The 20,512-nt window shown below is 43.3% G+C and overlaps 1 protein-coding gene across 3 annotated transcripts in view; it reads right to left on the reverse strand.

The window, feature by feature from the left end:
• The window catches only part of UMAD1 (UBAP1-MVB12-associated (UMA) domain containing 1), a 121,022-nt gene that overhangs the window by 47,207 nt on the left and 53,303 nt on the right, over window positions 1-20,512 (reverse strand). The window lies entirely within an intron of this gene.

Consider the following 20,512-nt stretch of genomic DNA (forward strand, 5'->3'; position numbering starts at 1 on the left):
AGACTGGAATTCCCCCAGAGGAGGCACATGGGCTAAAGGGAGACAAGGTGTTTTTTTTTTTTTTTTTTAGTTAAAGCAAGGGTGACTACTGCAACATGCAAGAAGACCAAGCTAAAGAAGACAGGAAGAGCTACATAGCATAAGAATGCTGACCAAACTCAGGATTCACAGGAGGGTTTGAGATCAGATTTGTGGGGGGATGGGGAGGTGTGTTCATGATTTGCTGTTTTTCAAAGATCTGTAACCCTCTAGTGTGCTTTGTGGTTAAGAAATTCCTTTGCTAAGCTTGGGTTCCTAGTTGTCCCCGAAGGGTTTACCAGAGAGCTTCCCACTGCTAGCTAGACTCTGGGAAATTATCTAAGCAACTGAGGGATTGGAAGGGGTTCCAGAGTATAAGGCAACAAAACTTAGGGCTGGTCTATACTTAGCCGCTAGTTCGGCGGCTGGAAATCGAACTTCCTGGTTCGATTTATTGCGTCTGGTCTGGACGCGATAAATCGAACCAGGAAGTGCTCGCCGTCGACTGCGGTACTCCAGCTCAACGAGAGGAGTACCGTGGAGTCGACGGGGAGCCTGCCTGCCGCGTGTGGACCGCGTCTGAACCGCGGTAAGTTCGAAGTAAGGTATGTCGAATTCAGCTACGTTATTCACGTAGCTGAATTTGCGTACCTTACTTCGACTTGGGGGGTAAGTGTAGACCAAGCCTTAGACTCTGTTTGTCAGAGGGTGGAGATGGATGGCAGGAGAGATATCACTTGATCATTACCTGTTAGGTTCACTCCCTCTGGGGCACTTGGCATTGGCCACTGTCGGTAGACAGGATACTGGGCTAGATGGACCTTTGATCTGACCCAGTACAGTCATTCTTATGTTCTTAACTATGGGAATCCCACTGCCCAAGAAGGATGTCAGACAGGAGATCTGCACTTGGGAGCGTGCCTGAGAAATCCAGAGCATTACTCAGACCCAGGTGGGCTTAGAAGCATGCGGGATCCAGCTGTTAATGGACACACAATGTACTGGTATCCATCCATCTAAAGATGGTGACTGGACCAGGTTGTGAAAACTGCATATATGGCTTTCTGCCTCTTGGGAAGCAGAGAAGACAGGAGAGATCTAAGGGCATGGAAGGATTTGTTTGGGGTACTCTGCATCGGTCAGGCGGAAGACCTGCAGGGAACAGGAGCTGGCTAGGGAGAAGCCTCAGGTGGGGAAAGTCGTGAAGCCATGGAAGAAGGGCTAAGACAAGACTCTGAGATTGCTTTAGTTTGTTTTGATTTTTTGTTTCTAAATTAATAAAGAAAATCCTGAGAAAAGGAAATGGAATTGTACAATTGCTTGGAGCATGATTTCGCCTTCCCTGCATGGTAGATCAGCCCATTGGCCTATAGTCTTAGTCACAACCAATTGTGTACTGAAAGCATAAACCACAGATTAGGGTCTCTGCTTACACTGTCCCAGAATCATGATTTAAAAGCTCAGGAAAGACTAAAATATCAGAAATACCTACCACCATGTCGATACCTGGCCACTGATCTTCTCTGGCATCACTTTCCCATGCCTTTTGTGATAGAAATATGAGGGGTCTCAACTCCTAATTGGTGCATTATTTAAGCTCTCCAGATGCCTAGCTACAGGCAGTGTTCTTTCATCTTTTAGATCAGAATACATGGCCCTCAGAAGAGCACATCTAACGTAGTGAGCCATAGAACAGAATACAGAGGACAACCTGGCATACCCCCAACTGACATCTGCCACGTGTGATCAGTTTGAAATTATAACCCAGCACTACCAATCCTCCCAATGAGTCCCTCAGCCTAGAGGTCCAATTAGGGAACAGAATTTCTCTCTCATCTCAACCCACATGACTTAGATATGTCTTACTTGTATTAATCTGTGATCAGGCTGTTCTAAGTCTAAGCCAGCCCTGGCGACCCCTTTAAAATGGGGTTGTGACCCACTTTGGGGTCCCAACCCACAGTTTGAGAACTGCTGTTCTAACCTATAGAGATCAACAGTGGACCCAGCAAATCTGTCATGCATATAAAGATTGCAGAGTTCAGAATGAGGCATACAGCTCCAAGTTCAGAACTGGTATTAGCTTTGACCACAAAATGTTTAAAAAAAACCAAGAAAACCCTTTTAAATGTCCAGACAGCACTTTCTGGATTGTGATTTGTGATGCGAATCAAGGTATTTCTATTCTTAGCTCAGACAAACATTGCTGCTTAGAAAAAAATATACCATTCCCTTCTAAAAACAAACGATCAGTCTGAGGCTTCACATTTTACTAGATGGAATATTTTGCCACATTGTTTACTTACACATATAGCATTAATTTTTATTAACTCGCAGAGGCACATATAATTTAAGTTACTACTGCTCTGGGAAGCACTATATACTCATATTTAGAAGATAAAACATGCAAGTGTCAGTATAAAAGTTCAGTGTACATCTTTCCCTTAAGATAAATGATGTATCCCAAGTGATTAAAAAAAGAAAAGAAAAGAAAAACAGACTTCCAATATTCTTGTAATTACATATTTTGAGGAAATTGAAACATGTTAATCAATTTCCCAAAATACTGGATTATCAAAAACATTTGTAATAAACTGCTGTCCTGAAAAACTGTTCAAGATAAACAGACCTCTATAAAAATTATTTTACCATCACAGCATAACATTTGTGACAACAGCAAATGCTCACTAGTAAGCTAAATTTATAAGCTTTTCATGTTACAGCTAATTATTTTAAGAATTCATTTACATAGTTTTAGTGAATATTCTGCTTTTCAGAAGTAAATTTATTTTAAAGTATTTAAATTTTCTTTCACATATTCTCTCAATTATACTACAGCTGTCTTGCATGGCCCAACTGACCACTTCCATCATGAAAACAAACTGTACCACAAAATCTGAACTTCTTGATTAAAGAGCAAATGTTTTTGTGAGCCGAGCTAAAACCAGTGCAGCTGCTCCATTTCACTAAGCAAGCACCTCTTCTCCATTCAGCTGTGAAGAATGGCACTGACTGTAAATTGTTCTCCCTGATAGGTTCCACAATAAAAACAAACCACAATACTTTCAATTTTTCAAAGCCATTTTTTTAAAAAAGTCTGCAGTATACTGGAAACAAGTGTTTTCTTTTGATTCACAGCCTTTGATTTCTACATAAACGTTCCTGTATGCATGCAAAAACAGGTCCCTGCAGGATACTCATAGTGACCGTTTATATTAACTTACCAGATGTACGTAACTAGACAGAAACTATACTGGCTAATTTAAAACAGGCTACTATTTAGCAACTTAAATAATCTTTGACTAACTGAAAAGTATGATTGTGTTGGCTTATAGGATAACTCATGAAAATGTTACTATGTTACAATTTTGTGTGTGTGTGCAATTTCTCAATTATTCAGGGTTTTGTCTGAAGCATAGGCTCCAATTCTGTAGAGACTTACACACATGTTTAACTTCACACATTGTAGAACAGTCCCACTGAAGTCCATGTGCAGATATGTTTAAATCTTTGCAAGACTGGAGCCATATTTAGTAAAATCTGGAATGAATTACTTTTGTATGTATTTTATTTCACATAAAAATAATTTCATTATGACCTGTGGCAGCACTGATGTGCAGATGCATTTAATAAGTCATCAACAGTAGAACAGAAAGGCATGAAACATGGTGTCTCATAAAAAAAAGTCAATCTACTTGAAAAGCGTTTTCTTAAAACTGATTTCTGCCATTTTAGAGGAATAATGGTTCTCATAGTGGATCTTCATTATCCTATTACCACCTTCTTGTGGAGCAAGGCAATGTATTATCAGGAAATCCTTCACAGCTGGATTCATTTCTATATGCTAAGAACAGTATGAATGGTTATAACAAAATTACAACTAAATGTGTAATCAGAGAGAAAAAAAATAAATAAAAAGGGTAGTGATCAGAAATATTTTTATGTAGCAGAAACACTTTTCATTTTAACATAGTGGAAAGATTTGTTTTTTTTTCCTCTGTAAGCTAAGATCAACTATAACCCAAAATTTAGGGCCTAGTCCTGCAAGCCACTGAATGCCTTCATCTCCCATGGAAGTCTGAGAAAGTGTTAAGTTCCTTGCAGGATAATGCCCATTAAAAGTAATTATTTTCTCAGTATGCAAATCATTAATTTCTTCCCTTCATCTACTATAATAGTGACATTTGAGATGGATGATGAATACCAGGTTCCTTACACACTGCCTTGGAACGTTAAGTTTTTAGCATTAGACCCTTTTTTCCACTTGACTCCCAAAGTTAGTCTTTTTTCCCTCCATTCTTGATTTTGCACCCCATTACTGACTAACATGTTTTAAGTTTTGAACCACCATAATGCTTTAAACAGTCTAAAAGTAAGTTCTGCAGGAACTGAAAGAACAGTACTTAGTTTGCTCAGCAAAGTGTTTGGGACAGATAATATGTCAAGAAGCAAGCTGTAATTCTATGTACAATGTGAAGTCCATTTTGAAACCAATGTTTTCAATTTAAATTAACATTTCTGGACTCTTCTGCTGGAGCCACCCTATAAACTGAGTTGGGCCCGATCCAACTCCCACTGAAGTAAATGGGAGTCTTTTAACTGACTTCAATAGGAGTTGGATCAGGTCCACTGGCACTATGACATGATAGTGTCAGATCTGAACCACTTTCCATCCTGCTGTAATACTGACACAATCAAATAAATATGTATTCTAAATATTTTACTTTCTTACATAAATCTTTATTATCTGCAAATAACTGTCTTGGTAACCATTAGAGTCAATTGTGTCAAAGTGGTTTGCCATGCACTAGTACAAATTGCCAAACACAGCCTGTCATGTAAGAAGGAACAAGTACCTTAACTTCAAGAGAGCTGCTTCCTCATGTACCATTGGCTAAATTCAGTCCAGCAGCTGCATATTTGTTGTTTTCTCTTTATGCAGTTGAGTTTACTGAGTAAAACATTATCATCTCACCAACATTTGATATCTATTAAAATTAATGTTCATTTGGCAAATATCAAAATATTTTGTCAGAGAAAAAACTATAACATACAAAGAAGTCAACTGGAAAACCTCATTATACATGATAATAGGAATTATTTGCTTAATTTCACTTTTAATCTTAAACTGCTTTGATGTAATAAACAAAAACGTTAATATATATAACTTTCAATTTTTTTCACCTGTATAACTTAAAACCACAAATTTATTTAAATTAGTAAAAAAAAAAAAAAAAAAGCAAAAATACAGAAATATTAAAATTTTTAATTAAAAAAAAAAAAAAAAAAAAAATTTTATAAAAAATAAAAAAAAAAAAAAAAAGGCAACATTGCTGCCACACTGAAACCTTATATTCAAAGTTTCAAGCTCAATCAATTTTTATGGACAAGTTCTGAACCCCTGAAAAACAGGATTTACAACAGAAGTGCTGACCTAACTTTAATGACATGAATGGTGCCATTATGCTACTCTCAAAACTCTCTTACACAAAATTAAGTTCATGTCCTGAGACAGTTGATTTAAAGCCTTGCTTTAAGAAATTAAAAAAAACACTTCTACTGGTTTCACCTTTCTTATGCCTCAGAGCAACCTCAGTATAGAATTTTCACATTAATTACCATTATTTTGCACAAGTACTTACGTATGGGAAAGTTTACTTCTAGCAACAAGGGTTAACATTTCAGTTTTACATTTAATGGTTTGTATATTTTATTTGTATATCTCAAGTACTAGTGAAGAGAAAAAAAATTGTTCTCCCCCAGCACATTTAAAACTCTAATATTTTATTTATTTGAAAAAGGAGGAAAAAAAATACAGTCTCTAGACCAGGAATCTGATGCCAAGAGAGACAACAAAAGAGGAGTTACATGAACCTGTAATTCACCTTTCAAAATTCAGGTTGTGAGTATTCTTCTGGTAATTTAATGTAAGCCTTTAGTCTTTCTGTACAAGCTACCTATTTTACCAAGAATGCACTGTATTTTCAGTTCTGTGTACTCAGAACACAAACATGAATGATCAGTTGGGATGGAAATATTTCTTTCTGCAAAAGTTTCTCAGTGGAGCAGAGGAGCAGCCTCTACTTGGCTGCTACTTGATAGAGCCTTGACTCCTCCACCCCCCCGCAAATATGCCAGCCAGTGCAGCTTCACTGGCTTTCTATAGTTTCTACTGTTTCCAGTAGTGCAGATTATTTCCTCTCTTTTAGTGGGGTAGAGCGAGGCAAGGAGGAGAAGAAAAGAGGGAGGAACAGAAAGCAGATGATAGGATGAGGAGCTCCAGCATCTTCTCTGGTTTAATTTTCTACTTTCTGTATTAAGAAAATTTCCTCTGTAAAGTTTAAAAATATTCATGATCCATGTTCAACTGTATGTCATCCAATGGATGTCTGTGTAGTTGAAATTTCCTCTGAGACCAGTACTGGTAGTTTCCAACTCAGAGGTATTCAAGAAATCACCTCTCTTCTATCTCATCAACACATCATTTGGCTTCCAGCATTAGTTTTTTCCTCTTTGTTTGCCCATGGCACTGAAAATATCTCTGGAAAAATCATATATTTGACAAGTCGCTCTTTAGGTCTCTTCCCAAATTCTTCCTCAAATCATCCCTTATTTTACAAGTCTCTTGATATTCATATTGTCATTGCTTCCCACGTTGGCTACAAGTAGAAATTCTGCTGAATTCTTCAGACTACCATTGGCCATTTTGTCATTTCTCATTCTGTCATCTGAGAAAGTAATATTTTTTTTTCAAATAGTCCAATACACATTTTTTACTAGCAAATCACCATTTAAGACCACTGTCAATCACTGATGGGACTACTGTCCATCTAAACCTTTTCTTAGTGTGATAAAACGAAGTTACTTACTTGTAACCAGAAGTTCTTTAAGACATGTGGTACCTCTCTGTATTCCAAGGAGGATTGTGTGCATGCACCATGCACCCTGAGTCAGAACTTTTGACAGTAGTACTCCTCTTTGGCAGTCCATCCATGCATCCCTGCATTGCCTCATGGTTTTGCCCGACAGGATAAAGGGTCGGGCGGGCCGTTGAGGTCTCCAGTGTCTTCTCCACCACAGACCTATCAGATCCACATCAGAGGGTAAGGAGGGTAGGTTTGGAATACAGATAGGGATCACACATCTCAAAGAACTTCCAGTTATAGGTAAGTAACTTCATTTTCTTCTTCGAGTGATGGTCTCTACTGTATTCCACTGAGGGTGATTAACAAGCAGTACCTATGTAGGAGAAGGGTGCAAGGAGAATGACGGGACTGTGGATCGGAGGACTGCTGCTCCGAATGAGGCATCTGTCATGGAATCATGCACTAGAGCACAGTGTAAGGAAAAGATGTGTACTGAACTCCACATGGTCACCTTGCATATGTCTGCAAGGGGCACGCTATGGAGTGCAGCTGTGGAGTGGGCCCAAATCCCGTCTGGTGGGGATGTTCCTGACAATTGGTAGCCGCGCATAATGTACCTTGAGACCCATTTAGCGATTTTCTGGGTAGAAATCACTTGTCCTTTAATTCTCTCTGCTATGGCTATGAATAGTCTGGGAGATTTCTGAAACAGCTTTGTCCATTCTAGATAGAAGATCTGCAAATATCTAGCGAGCAGGACCAGCTCTAGGCACCAGCAAAGCAAGCACGTGCTTGGGGCGGCACATTTCCAGGGGCAGCATTCCGGCCATCCTTTTTTTTCGGGGCAGTTGTGCTCTCGGAGCTGCGTCACTTAGACAGGGCGAGGGCGCTGCGCCCCCGTCCGCTGCGGGAAGGGGAAGCCCCAGCCCCGGGATGCTGAGCTGCCAGGGCCCAGCCACTACCTGGGGAGGAGAGGGCGAGTCCTGTCGGGGAGCTAGGGCTCCGCCGCCTCATCTGTGCACTGGCTGCTGCGCTGCCTCGTGCCACCCCTTATATCGGGGCTTCTCTGCGCGGCCAGGCGGGGGAGGGGGTAAAGCCCCTGCAGGCGCTGGGAGAAGATGACATCACTCCCTCCACTTCCAGCATCGCCTGCGAGCCCCAACCCCACCTGAGCTTGGGGCGGCAAATTTTTTGCTTGGGGCAGCAAAAAAACCTAGAGCCAGCCCTGCTAGCGAGTGAAGTCATCGTTCCTCATTAGAGCCGTGAGGCTTGGGGAAGAAGGCAGAATATATGGATTGATTGAGGTGGAATGGGGAAACCACCTTTGGTAAGAACTTGGGGTGCAGCCGTAATAAGACCATGTCTTTATGAAAGGTCGTGAAAGGGGAGTTAGTCATCGTGGTTCCCAGTTCACCAATCCTCCTTGCTTATGTAATGGCAACGAGGAAAGCAACTTTCATGGAGAGTAGGGACAGAGAGCAGGAGGCTAGAGGTTCAAAGGGAGCGTTCATTAATGAGGTGAGAACTAGGCTGAGGTCCCACTGGGGAGCGATAGGCTGAATGGGTGGGTATTTCTATAGAAGGCCCTTCCAGAACTTACATCAAGGGGTGGGTAAAAATCAAATGGCCTTCCACTGGAGGGTGGAAAGTGCTAATGGCAACTGCATGCACTTTGATGGAGCTGAGAGCAAGTCCTGAATTTCTTTAGATAGAGGAAATAGTGTAAGAGCATTGGGATGCTCACAGCTTCAGAGATGAGGCCTTGTTCAGCCCAGGAAGTGCAGCATGTCCATTTGGCTCGATACAAGGCTCTTGTGGAGTCTTTTCTGCTGTTTGAAAGGACATCTCACACTGCTAGTGAGTACTGTAGTGCTAGTGGAGGTGTCTATCCAAAAACAAAGCTGTCAGTTAAAGTGTGCATGGATTGGGGTAACTGAGTCTGCCCTTGTGTTGAGGCAGCAGCTCTGGAAACATCCAAAGTCTGAGTGGAGGGTGCTGCAACATGAAGAGGAAACCAGAATTGGCAAGGCCAGAAAGGGGCGATTAGGATGGTTGTTGCTCTTTCCCACCTGACTTTGTGGATGACCCATGGTATGAGAGGTACGGGGGGGGAGGGGGAGAAGAGTAGTTCATCTGGTCTGACCAGTCAATGACCAGAGTGTCGCCCTGCAAGCGAGCCTCAAGTCTTCCCCTTGAGCAATACTGGGTGCATTTGGTGTTGGTGTGTGGTGTGAAAAGGTCTCTTATTGGGGTCCATCATTGACCGAAGATGTCGCCGATTACCATTTCATGCAACTCCCATTCATGGCCAGTTGCAAAGTTCCTGCTGAGAGTATCAGCAATTACGTTCTGGATGCCTGGTAGGTAGGCTGCTGTCAAAAGGATATGATGTGCAATGCACCATTCCCAGAGGCATACAGGGCTTGGGACCTCATGCCGCCTTTTTTTTTTTTTTTTTTAATTAAATGTAGTAGACCATGGTAGTATTGTCTGATATGTTCAGGACGTGGGGGCCATGAATGGCTGGTGGGAACATGCAGCAAGCGCTGCACACCGACCAGAGTTCCAATATGTTTATGTGCATCCTGGCCTCTTGTGGGGTCCAGGTGCCTTGTATCATGCGGTCTCCCATGTGGGTGCCCTAGCTCATGACAGACACTTCCGTTATGAGCATCACGCTCAGCAAGGACGGAAGGAAGATCATCCCTGAGCAGATTTGTAGTGGGTCTGTCTGCCATTTTAGTGAAGAGATAACTTTTGGCGGGATGCTAAACAAGATGTGCATAGGTTGGTGCATAAGGAAGTAGACTCTTTATAGTCATAGTTGTAGACAATGCAGGTATAGTTGAGTGAAGGGCATGACATATGTGCATGCCGCCATGTGCCCCAAGAGGGAAAGGCAGGTCCTGGCTGAGACCAGAGGGTTGGCAGTCAATAAAGTTACTGTTTCTCGCAGTGTCTGGAATCTGTCCCATGTCAAATAAGCTCGAGCGGATGCTGCATCGATGTGAGCTCCTATGAACTCCAGGACTGTGCAGGACGTAGTTGATTTTTTGATATTGATGCTGACTCCTAGGGAGAAGAGGAGTAGAAGCAGCTGGGACATCGATTCCTGGGCCTCTTCTTTGGATTGTGTTGCTAGCAGCCACTCATCTAGATAGGGAAAAATGAGGATACTCTGATGTCAGAGATGAGCTGCCACCACGGAGAAAAAAAAAGCTTTTGTGAATACTCGTGCGGCAGTGGTAATTCTGAATGGGAGAACCCTGTATTGGAAATGTCAAGGTCCCGCCTTGAACTTCAGGAACCTTTTGTGAGTCGGGTGCATGTCAATATGGAACTAGGCATCTTGTATATTGAGAGCCATAAACCACATGCCTTTTTTGAGGGAGAGAATGATTGCTGCAAGCATGACCATGAGGAACCTTGGTTTGCAAATTGAATGGTTGAGGCATTGGAGATCCAAGATAAGTCTCCATCCTCCTTTCTTCTTCGGTACTAGGAAGAAGTTTGACTAGAATCCTGTGCCTTGAAAGGGTACAGGGACTGGCTCCTCTCCAAAAGAGGGACTCCACCTCTATGTGGAGAATCTTGCAATGGAGCACTCCCACAACATGAGGATTGTGGTAGAGGGGGTGTGTGGGAGAGAGGTGGGGTGGGGTATGGCCAAAAACTCTAAGGTATAGCTGCTTTGGGTAACATCTAGGACCCAGTTGTCCATTGTTATAGCTTTTCATGCTGGCAGAAAGAGTTTGAGGTGGCCACCAAAGGGGGTAGCCGGTAGGGGCATTGGTGTATGGAGTGGGTGACTGCTTTCTTGACTCAGAAATACCGTTTACACGATAATTGGGTGTGTCGCGTGGATGACTTAGTTGTTGATGCAGACGGATGGGTCTTGTGTACCAAGAGTTCTCACAACAAATTTTTGGGTGGCTTCCGAGTGCGGCCACCAACTCTTGCTGGTGGCTGCTCTGACAATTTTTCCTAAAATACTTAATTAACTTTAGGAAAAACAAATAAATATGCGCATATAATGTGCAAATCCTCAATTGTGTTCTCCACCTCTGGGGAAACCTGAGGAGTGTAACCAGGATTCCCTACTCATGACAATTCCTGTTGCCATCAAATGCGAGGTTGTGTCTACTGAATGCACTGCAGCTTGAAGCATGGACCTGGCAAGCAGCGTGCCTTGCTGTAAAACTGCCTGGAACTGGTTGCGATCTTGAAGGGGTAATTGATGTAAACTCAGCCTCTGTCCATAGCTGATAAAGTCAAAACTTGGGCATTAAGGCTAAGTAGTTGGAGATATGGAATTGGAGTCCAGCCAAGGAGAAGACCTTTCTGTCCAAGAGGTCCAGTATCTTGCCCTCCCTATCTGTAGGGGTAGAGCGCAGGTGATGTTGTTGACTGCTCTGATGCCGCCTGGATGATTAGTGAGTTGGATGGAGGATGAGAGAATAGAAACCATATGGCCAAGGTGTGCTATACAGTGCATGCCAGTTGAAAGATGGCATTGTTGATTGGTAGTGCCAACCTCTCTGGTACTGATGTGTGTAGGATGTCAAGTAGCTGGTGTTGACACTTCTGTACCTCTTCTAATGGGATCTCAAAAGTGTTGGCTATTCTGCACAGTAGCTCCTGGAACTGGTGAAGTCATCTGGGGGAGAAGAAGGGGCTGATGAGATGTCCACATCTGGGAAAAAATGATGGGAGTCTCTCCGGATCAGTCAGAGATGGGCTGATTGGTGAATCATCATCTAATGCTATGTCTGAGCATCTATCTGACGAGGATTGTGGGTGGTGACGTGGAGGACTCTTCCTGAACCAAGTAGGACCATTCCAGAAGTGACTACTGTGTCCATGAGCTCCAGTATGACCAACCCGGTTGATCCTGCTGTTGTTGAGCATGTGTCCAGGGGGCCGGGTACCAGCCTTGCTGGTAAGGCAAGGTGGGGAACTGCCACAGTGCAGTCGGAACCATGCAGTAGTTGTGCTTCCGGAATGGGAACAGTGGGCTGTGTCGAACAGCCGTGTCTCCAAATCGGAGGAGTCAGAGTCTTCCATGAATGGTAGAGCCACCGGAATGGGGGGTGGCAGGAACATAGAAGGAGACCCTGGTGGAGCCAAAGTAGGCAGAGTACCAGGATCTGTGTTCAGTATTGATGGATCTGGTGATCAGTGCGGCCTTTTCTCACTCTTGTGGGACTTGGAACATGTAGTTCCTTCATGGCTGGAACTTGTGGATGGTGCCAAGTCCTTCTTGGACTTGGAGGAAGACTTACTGCCATGCTTATGCGTATGCTTCCTTGGCCCATGGCTAGGCTCTGGCACGGGGTCCTTAACATTGGTACTGGCGGAACCTGATGGAGGCTCTGTGGTAGGGTGAGAGCTCTTCACTTGCTCAGGCTAATATACGGGGGGTGAGGGAGTTCCCTGGGCAGGATCTGATGCCAGTTCCATGGCATCCTCTATGAGTTGCTTCTTGAGACGGAAAGCACAGTTTTCTCATGTATGGGCAGGAAGGAGAGGCAGATACTGCACCTAGACATGATGTGGAATTCCCCCAAGCAGTACAAACAGTGCTGGTGGTCGTCACTAATGGAAAACAAGCCAGGGCAGGAAGCACAGATTTTGAATACCAGCATTTTCGGCATGATCCAGTACCCAGGCCCGGGTACTGGTGGGGGAATGTTTGGAAGGAAAACCGCTGAAGTGGAATCCCAAGCCCTTAATCGTATAAAAACAACTTGAAACTAGAAAGTTTAGAACAAAAGCAATACAATCTTAACTATCAACAATAATAAAAACAGGTTTCTAAAAGATTTGGAAAATGAGTCACCAAGGACAAGAGAAGCTCCAACTTGAATCATGCGAAGGTGAGAAAGAACTGGAGACACCTCTGGCCCGGCCCGACTTTTATCGCCTCGGACGAAACTACAAGCCAATGCAGGGACGCATGTGAAGACCATCCAACAGTACTACTTTCAAAAGCTCCGGCTCCAGGCTCATGGCACATAACTCTCAGTGGAATGCAATAGGGACCATCACTCAAAGAAGAATCTTTTAATTCATCAACAATAGAAAAATCTATACATACGTATATATCTATAATCTAGATTTTGATTTAAAGACTCATCTGAGTCAAATTCTGTCTCTCTGTAATCAATGTCAATTTTTATACAGGAGGAACTGTTCTTTTGGAGGTTGGACACTTTTGATTTGAAGGGAAGGAAAAGGTTAAGCTATCACTCTATACTTTAATATCGTAATGGCTGTCTTTTACTCATATCCCTCTCCCCCCGGAGATTTTGAGTACAAGTGCAGAATCATCATGAGGATGTAAATTAAACAAGCTCTCTGTAGCTTTAAGCATTGTACAGTATTAGGAAATAGCCTTTTCAGATTTTTTTTCATTTGATAAGTTTTCAATTAAACCACATATGAGATCCAGGCACTAGAGCAATACTAGTAAGAAAAGTCAGGTGACATTCCTTAAAGGCTCAGAAAGGAAGCTTATAAAGAGCATTTAAAATGAGGTCAAGAGTCACAAAATAAGTTCTTCATGAAATAACTGTATCAATGAAAGCATTTCATATTTTGCTGACTTGCTTCAGACACAGGGAAGAAATTAATACTGAAAATTGGTAAGGCTCAATATATCTACTGGAACACCAAAATGTACCACGTACAATAGTCAGTTGTGGGGTCTGAAGAAGTTTTATTTATCTTGGATGTCATAAGGACATAAAATACTTTTTCTGAAATCTCATCTTTTTCAGCTTGATATGGATTTGTTAAAGTACAAGGCACAACATGCTGAAGTCTAGATGCTAAGTCAGAAATAAGCAGAGCTGGCAGAAAGTATTTCAACAAGATAAAATGTCTTTGGATTCAACTTCCACTGAGATAAGATACCCAGGCTGTCAATTGGATACTCTGATGAGCTTTCATATGAAGTAAATCCTGAAGGCATACCTAACCACTGTAAAGCATTTGTTGTTTATGAGGAAAATTTCTGCTTTTCAGGGTCCCATCCTCTGCTTATGATGCTATATTACCAAATGGTCTCATTTTGATTTTTTTTTTTAAAAAGGGTCCAGAATTAAAATTTATTGTTAAACATGGTTATTTAAAGCACATGGAAGACTTTTTTCTCCATAATCTGCACTTTGCCTTTTACCTCTAATTTGAATGCATATAATGCTGGCATCTGTTATTTGACAAAGTATAACAGTCTCACAAATTCAAATGTCAGAATGTAATTTTCCATTATAAAAATCCCTTATAACTTTACAAAAATATTTCTATGTTGGACCAATTGAGAGAAGACCATAATTTCATGAGGTGATAGTTTGTCTTAACACTACTGAAGCTAATGCAATTAGACTGAAGTAATGACAAATATAGTAAAAAGTTCTGCGACAAGAGAAGTTATGATACTGTGTAATTGTTATCTAAATCCCTACCCCCCATCGCCTGGTTTGTTATTATCACCAGTGTATTCAGTGTTATATGGTTGAAGCCCCAAGTTTACAGCCTAAAGCAATAATCAGTTGGAGACTCAGAGGGAGGCAGCAGTGGGGGAACAGAAAGATGGGGCCCAGTTCAGTTTTTTATTGTGAGCCCTCTGCCCCCCAACATTAGTGAGTATAACACTTATAGAAAAGCATGCCAATTCAATTGTTCAATACTTAATATTTAATTTTCAAAATGTTCGCATGTGAAACAGTATATGACAACATATAACATTAAAGTTTTCTACTTGAATCACCTTTTGCATGCCTTTTGTTCTTCCAGTCTTTTTTTTTTTTTTTTTAAATATGTACCTCAGATGCAGGAAGCCTCCCAAACAGTCATTTTCTGGGGAGCCATGTCAACTGGGGACATTCACACCCTTCTCCCATTCCTCTCTCTGTGGGAATCAAACCTATCCAATGAGTTCCCCAGACATTTAGGGCATATAGGGGGTCCAAATGATCAGACTATGTTTCACAACTCTTTGACTTGATGGGCAATCAACCACCTATAGTTGTCCAAGTGTTCTCAACCAGACCTAAGGCAGCTTCCATAGTATGCCTTCACATTGCCTTCAACACAGATTGATGCACTGATGCATAGCTGTTACTTGCAATTCTGTACATTCTTTCGCCAAATTTCTCTGAGTCTTGATTCAGGAGAGAAAGAGGTGTGGTTACTTCTAATATGCTGTTGACATGGCATCCAGAGTACATAATTTTGGCAGCTCTGCTGTCCTTATTCATCTGCGCCTCCTCAGTGTACCTCCCTGGTGTTGTAGTGCATGCTAAACTAATATGTAGAGGCTGCTGAAAGAGAATGGTTATTTATCATTAACTGGAGTGGTTAGAAAATAGCCTCTGCATAGTCATGCTTCTCAACATTTTCCCCATTACTTCAGAGTCTTTTGTTAAAACTTCCCAAACCAGTTAAAGGCTCAGAAGGGCATGTTGGGCTACTCCCCTTTTATGTCCTCAGAACTCTCCATGAGGGGATGGAGAGAAAGGGTGAAAGGCCCCCAATGACACTACTCACCAGAAGATCAGGCCACTTGAAGAACCACCAAACCAGATCTGGAAAAAGCAGAGGGTTTTTTTGCCTCTCAAAATACAAGTATGTTTGTAAACTTATGTAGATGGAATCTTGCCCAAGACATGTTCACAGCATTGGAAAGAGCCAAGCATGCTATCAGTCACTCAGCACTTTCATAATAACAAAAATGAGTTTGGGGATAAGGGTTGGGGTAATAAGAGAACAAAACTAATCTTAGTCCATAGAATCACTAACTGGCTGCAGGCTTCCTCTTAACTAACAAAACATTTATTCAGTGAGCCATCTATGTGTAAGTACTCTAAATCCAGTGGAAGTTATGCAAACACCCACACCCTATTTCAAGGTCACCAAACTTCACATTAAAGGACAGCAAATTCTGCCAATGTAAATGAGATTGTAATCTCAATTTTTTAAGTTCCAGAAACATAACATTTAACAAAGTAGAGAACGTACCATACATAGCACTACTAGAGTCCATTGAGGATATTTTTAATTGGGGACTTTCTCCTACTAATGATGGGGACAAAAAAAAAAAAAAGAAGGAATAAACATTCAGAAAGGTCATACCCCATCACTTCTCACTAATCAACTGGCTTTTCCTAAAGGCAGTACTACTCGTCTTTGATGAGAGGCACTGTTCGCAGCTGAACAAGTCATTTCTTGTGGTTGTTAGTTATCTACTTCTCAGATTACTGTCTTCTCTTCTCAGTTTCCCCTTCATCTGTCTCTCACTTTCTCAACATCATGGCCAGTTTCTAATACACCCTCTCTCCCAATGACACGGCTACTTCCCACTCTGAAGTTTCATTAGTACTTTACATCTCCCACTGTTACTCATCTAATAGGAGTAAAATTACTGAGTTCTCCTAGTATAACTCTAGAAATACAAGCACTTCATGGTATCTCCCTTTCATTTCACTTTATACAAAGTTTTTTCCCCTCTGGAGTTGCATGGCTTTTACTTTTATTTCTACAAGTTATTTATTTCTGCAAGTTGTGTGTTATGCAGTCATTCCTAAGTGGCAAACCTTTGGAGTTAAACACACTAGGTCACTCTCTGTGTTATTCATAAATTATCCTTCTTCCCTTCACACATGAAGAAGAATGTCATATGAGTGGACAATGTATACAACATCACACTCAATTAGACAAAATGTATTCAACTTAATATTCAAGTACTCAAGTCACAAAGGTCCTTTTTTTGGTATTGGAGGTCAGTCATTTTATACTGTGTGTATGTATATATATATATATATATATATATAAAAACATTGGAGTGGATTTTCAAAATCACCTAGATATTTAAAACTTAGGTGCTTTTGAAAATCCCACCCTTTATTTTTTAATCATCTAAAAAACTGACACTTTCCTTAAATAGCTCTACAGCATTTAAAAGCTGATTTCTGATATAGAAATAGCCTGTACTGAGAAGTAACTAAGAGGTAGAGAAGTACCTTTAAATATGCTTTGCTTTGTTTATGTTCAGTGGATTCTGTATTACTTTTCTCAAACTCAAAAGCCACACAACTAAGAACAGGAGCATTGCACATGTGCACACAATGTAATTTAGCTACTATTTCATTTAATAATTTCCTGAATTATTACAAAAGATCTGATAAAGAGATGTTCCTACTGCCCTTCTGCTAATTAAGATGGGGGGTGGCGGGGAACGGAGCAGGGAGTTACGCATTTAAGAACTGTGCATGCAAAGTACAGATAACGCACAACAAAATTACATCAGTTCTAAGAACCAGGCCATATACTCTGCTGCAACAGATCTAAAATATAAAACAGTTATCTACCTTTCGTAACTGCTATTCTTCGAGATGTGTTGCTCATATCCATTCCATTCTAGGTGTGTGCACACCCACATGCACAGTTGTCGGAGATTTTTGCCTTAGCAGTATCTGTAGGGTCGGCTGTGGCGCCCCCTTGAGTGCCACACTCATGTGTCGGTATATCAGGCACCGTCGGCCCTACACCCTCTCAGTTCCTTCTTGCCGGCAACTCCAACAGAGGGTAGCGAAATGGACATGAGCAACAGATCTTAAAGAACAACTGTTACAAAAGGTAGGTAATCGTTTTTTCTTTGAGTGCTTCCTCATGTCGATTCCATTCTAGGTGACTCACAAGCAGTAGCCAAGAAGGTTGGCTCAGAGTTCACAGACATGCGCCTTGTAACACTGCTCTACTGAAGCCAGCATTGTCTCGGGCTTGCTGGGTAAGCACATAGTGAGACATGAATGTATGGATGGACAACCAGGTGGCAGCCCTGCATATATCAGGAATTGGCACATGGGTTGGGAAGGCTGCCACCAAGGCTTGCACTCTAGTTGAGTGGGCGGTTACAATCGCTGTTGGAGGCAGCTGTGCCTGATCATAGCAGAATCAGATGCAGGCGGTGATGAAAGTCTCTTGGTGGACAACGGATGACCTTTCATCTTATCTGCTACCGCGACGAACAACTGCGTCGACCTGTGAAATGGCTTGGTCCTCTCGATGTAGAAGGCTAGCGCTCTCCTGACATCCAGGGAGTGCAACCTATGTTCCTCCTCAGACTTATGAGGTTCTGGGAGGAATATGTCCTGTCTCATGTGAAATTATGAAACCACCTTGGACTGGAAAGCCAGATGCGGCTGCAGCTGGACCTTGTCCATGAAGAACACTGTATAGGGTGGCTCCAATGTAAGTGCCTTAATCTCAGAGACCCTTCGGGCAGAAGTTATTTCCACCAGGCATAACACCTTTCAGGAGAGCAGAAGGGAACAGGACGCCAAGGGCTTGAAGGGGGCTTTCATGAGCCGCACGAGCACCAGATTCAGGTCCAATGGAGGGACCGGGTCCCGGACTCGGGAGTAGAGCCGCTCCAGACCTTTTAAGAACTGGACCGTCATGTTCTGAACGAAGACCGACCTGCCCTGGAACGGAGGGTGAAAGGTTGATATAGTGGCCAAGTGGACGTTAATTGATAAAACGGACAAGCTCTGGAGCTTGAGACGCATAAGGTAATCCAGGATCAACAACATCGAGGCCTGTTCAGGTCTAACCTCTTGGGCTGAGGCCCACCACATAAATCGTTTTCATTTGGCCAGGTAGGTTGCTCCAGTGGAGGGCTTTCTATTACCCAGTAGGACATGCTGGACTCAGGCCAAGCACTCCTGCTCCTCAGTAGTTAACCATGGAGCAACCAAGCTGTGAGGTGCAGCTCTGCCAGATTTGGATGCAGGAGCCTGCCGTGATTCAGCAACAGGAGATCCAGCCAGAAGGGCAGCTGCATTGGAGTCGTCACCAACAGGTCCATCAGCATGCCTAACCAGTGCTGGTGAGGCCAAGCCGAGACTATCAGGATAACCCTGGCCCTGTCCTGCTTGAACTTCATGAGGACTCTGTGAAGCAATGGCACCTGCAGGAAAGCATACATCTGAGCCCCCAACTATGGAAGTAGGAAGGTCTCCAACAAGGAGCCCCTATTGACCCCCCAAAATGAGCAGAAAAGGTGACATTTCCTGTTCTGATGAGTCACAAACAAGTCCACCTGGGGAGACAACCACCTTTGGAAGATCTCGTTGACCACCTCAGGGTGTAGTGACCATTTGTGGCGAGACAAGAAGGCTCTGCTGAAGTGATTTGCCAATACGTTCCTGGTTCCAGGGAGGTGCGCTGCCAAGAGACGAATGGCATGCTGCACACACAACTCCCAGCGCCGGAGGGCTTCCTGGCAGAGGGCTGACGACCTGGCTCCACCTTGTTTGTTGATATAAAACATCGTGGCAGTCATAGGCGCCTTCCTCCTGCTCAACCCCCCGCCCCCCCCCCCCCCCTCCTCTCCCCCCCCTTCCCCCACCGCCCAAGGCCCCACCCCACCCTTTCTCCCAAGTCTCCCCCCTTCCCGCCCAGTTTCACCCCCTTCCCAGAGCACGTCCCATCCCTGCTCCTCCCCCTTCCTCCTAGAGCCTCTTGCACACCACAAAACAACTGATTGCAGTGGTCGGGAGGCACTGGAAGGGATGGGGAGGAGTGAAGCTGGTTGCCAGTGGGTGCTAAGCACCCGCTAATTTTTTTCCATGGGTGCTCCAGCCCTGGAGCACCCATGGAGTCAGCGCCTATGGTAGCAGTGTTGTCCGTCAGGACTTTAACCACTCTGCCTTGCAAGTGGGACCGAAAAGGCTGACAGGCCAGATGAACTGCCCTGAGCTCCCTGAGATTTATATGGAGGGAGTGGTCAACCCCCAACCAACGGTCTTGGGTACTGAGCTTGCCCAGGTGGGCTCCCCAGCCCAGGTCCAAGGCAGACAACACCAGAGTTAGCGAGAGGGACGGAGCCGCGAAAGGGACTGCAACACCGATGCGGGGTCCAATCACCACTCCAGTGATGACCAGATGTAGTCCGGCACCTTGACTACCAGTTCCAAGTTGTGCCTGTTGGGGGATGTAGACCGACGCCAACCACGCCTGCAGCGGCCGGAAGTGAAGCCGGGCATGCCAGGCCATGTAAGTACAGGCAGCTATGTGGCCTAGCAACCTTAGGCAAGTGAGGGTGGTGGTGGTGAGCAGAGGACCCCTTACATGGGAGATTACGTACGACATGGCTCGGAAATGGGCCCCGGAAGGAATGCCCTTGCCCATGTTGAATCGAGGCCCACCCCGATGAACTCTATTTGTTGTACTGGTATGAGGGTCAATTTCTTTTCGTTCACTAACAGGCCCAGGTCACAGCATGTATAATGCACCAGATTGAGGCTTGGCTACTTGCTCCAACGCACACATAGTCTCTTCACCTCAGCTTCACTCCACGCCTACCCCTACAATCCTCTTTTCTCCTGCCCTGTCCCTCTTCCTTCCCTTTTCTTCCCGTTTAGCTAACTGCAAACTAAACCCACCTTTAAAAAATTCATTTCGGAGCTAATAGTTGTTGCTGTTTGCTGGCATCACATTGTGCACTCTGTGTGTTCTTCACCCTCCCTGTGTTTGTCCTGTCTACTTAGATTGTAAGCTCTTAAGTGAAGGGACTGTGTACTACTCTATGTTTGCCTAGAACAATGGGGCTCCATTCTTGGTTG

Source organism: Terrapene carolina, unplaced genomic scaffold (genome assembly GCF_002925995.2).
Source record: "Terrapene carolina triunguis isolate 2854851 unplaced genomic scaffold, T_m_triunguis-2.0 Scaffold84, whole genome shotgun sequence".
In the NCBI taxonomy this organism is placed as follows: Eukaryota; Metazoa; Chordata; order Testudines; family Emydidae; genus Terrapene; species Terrapene triunguis.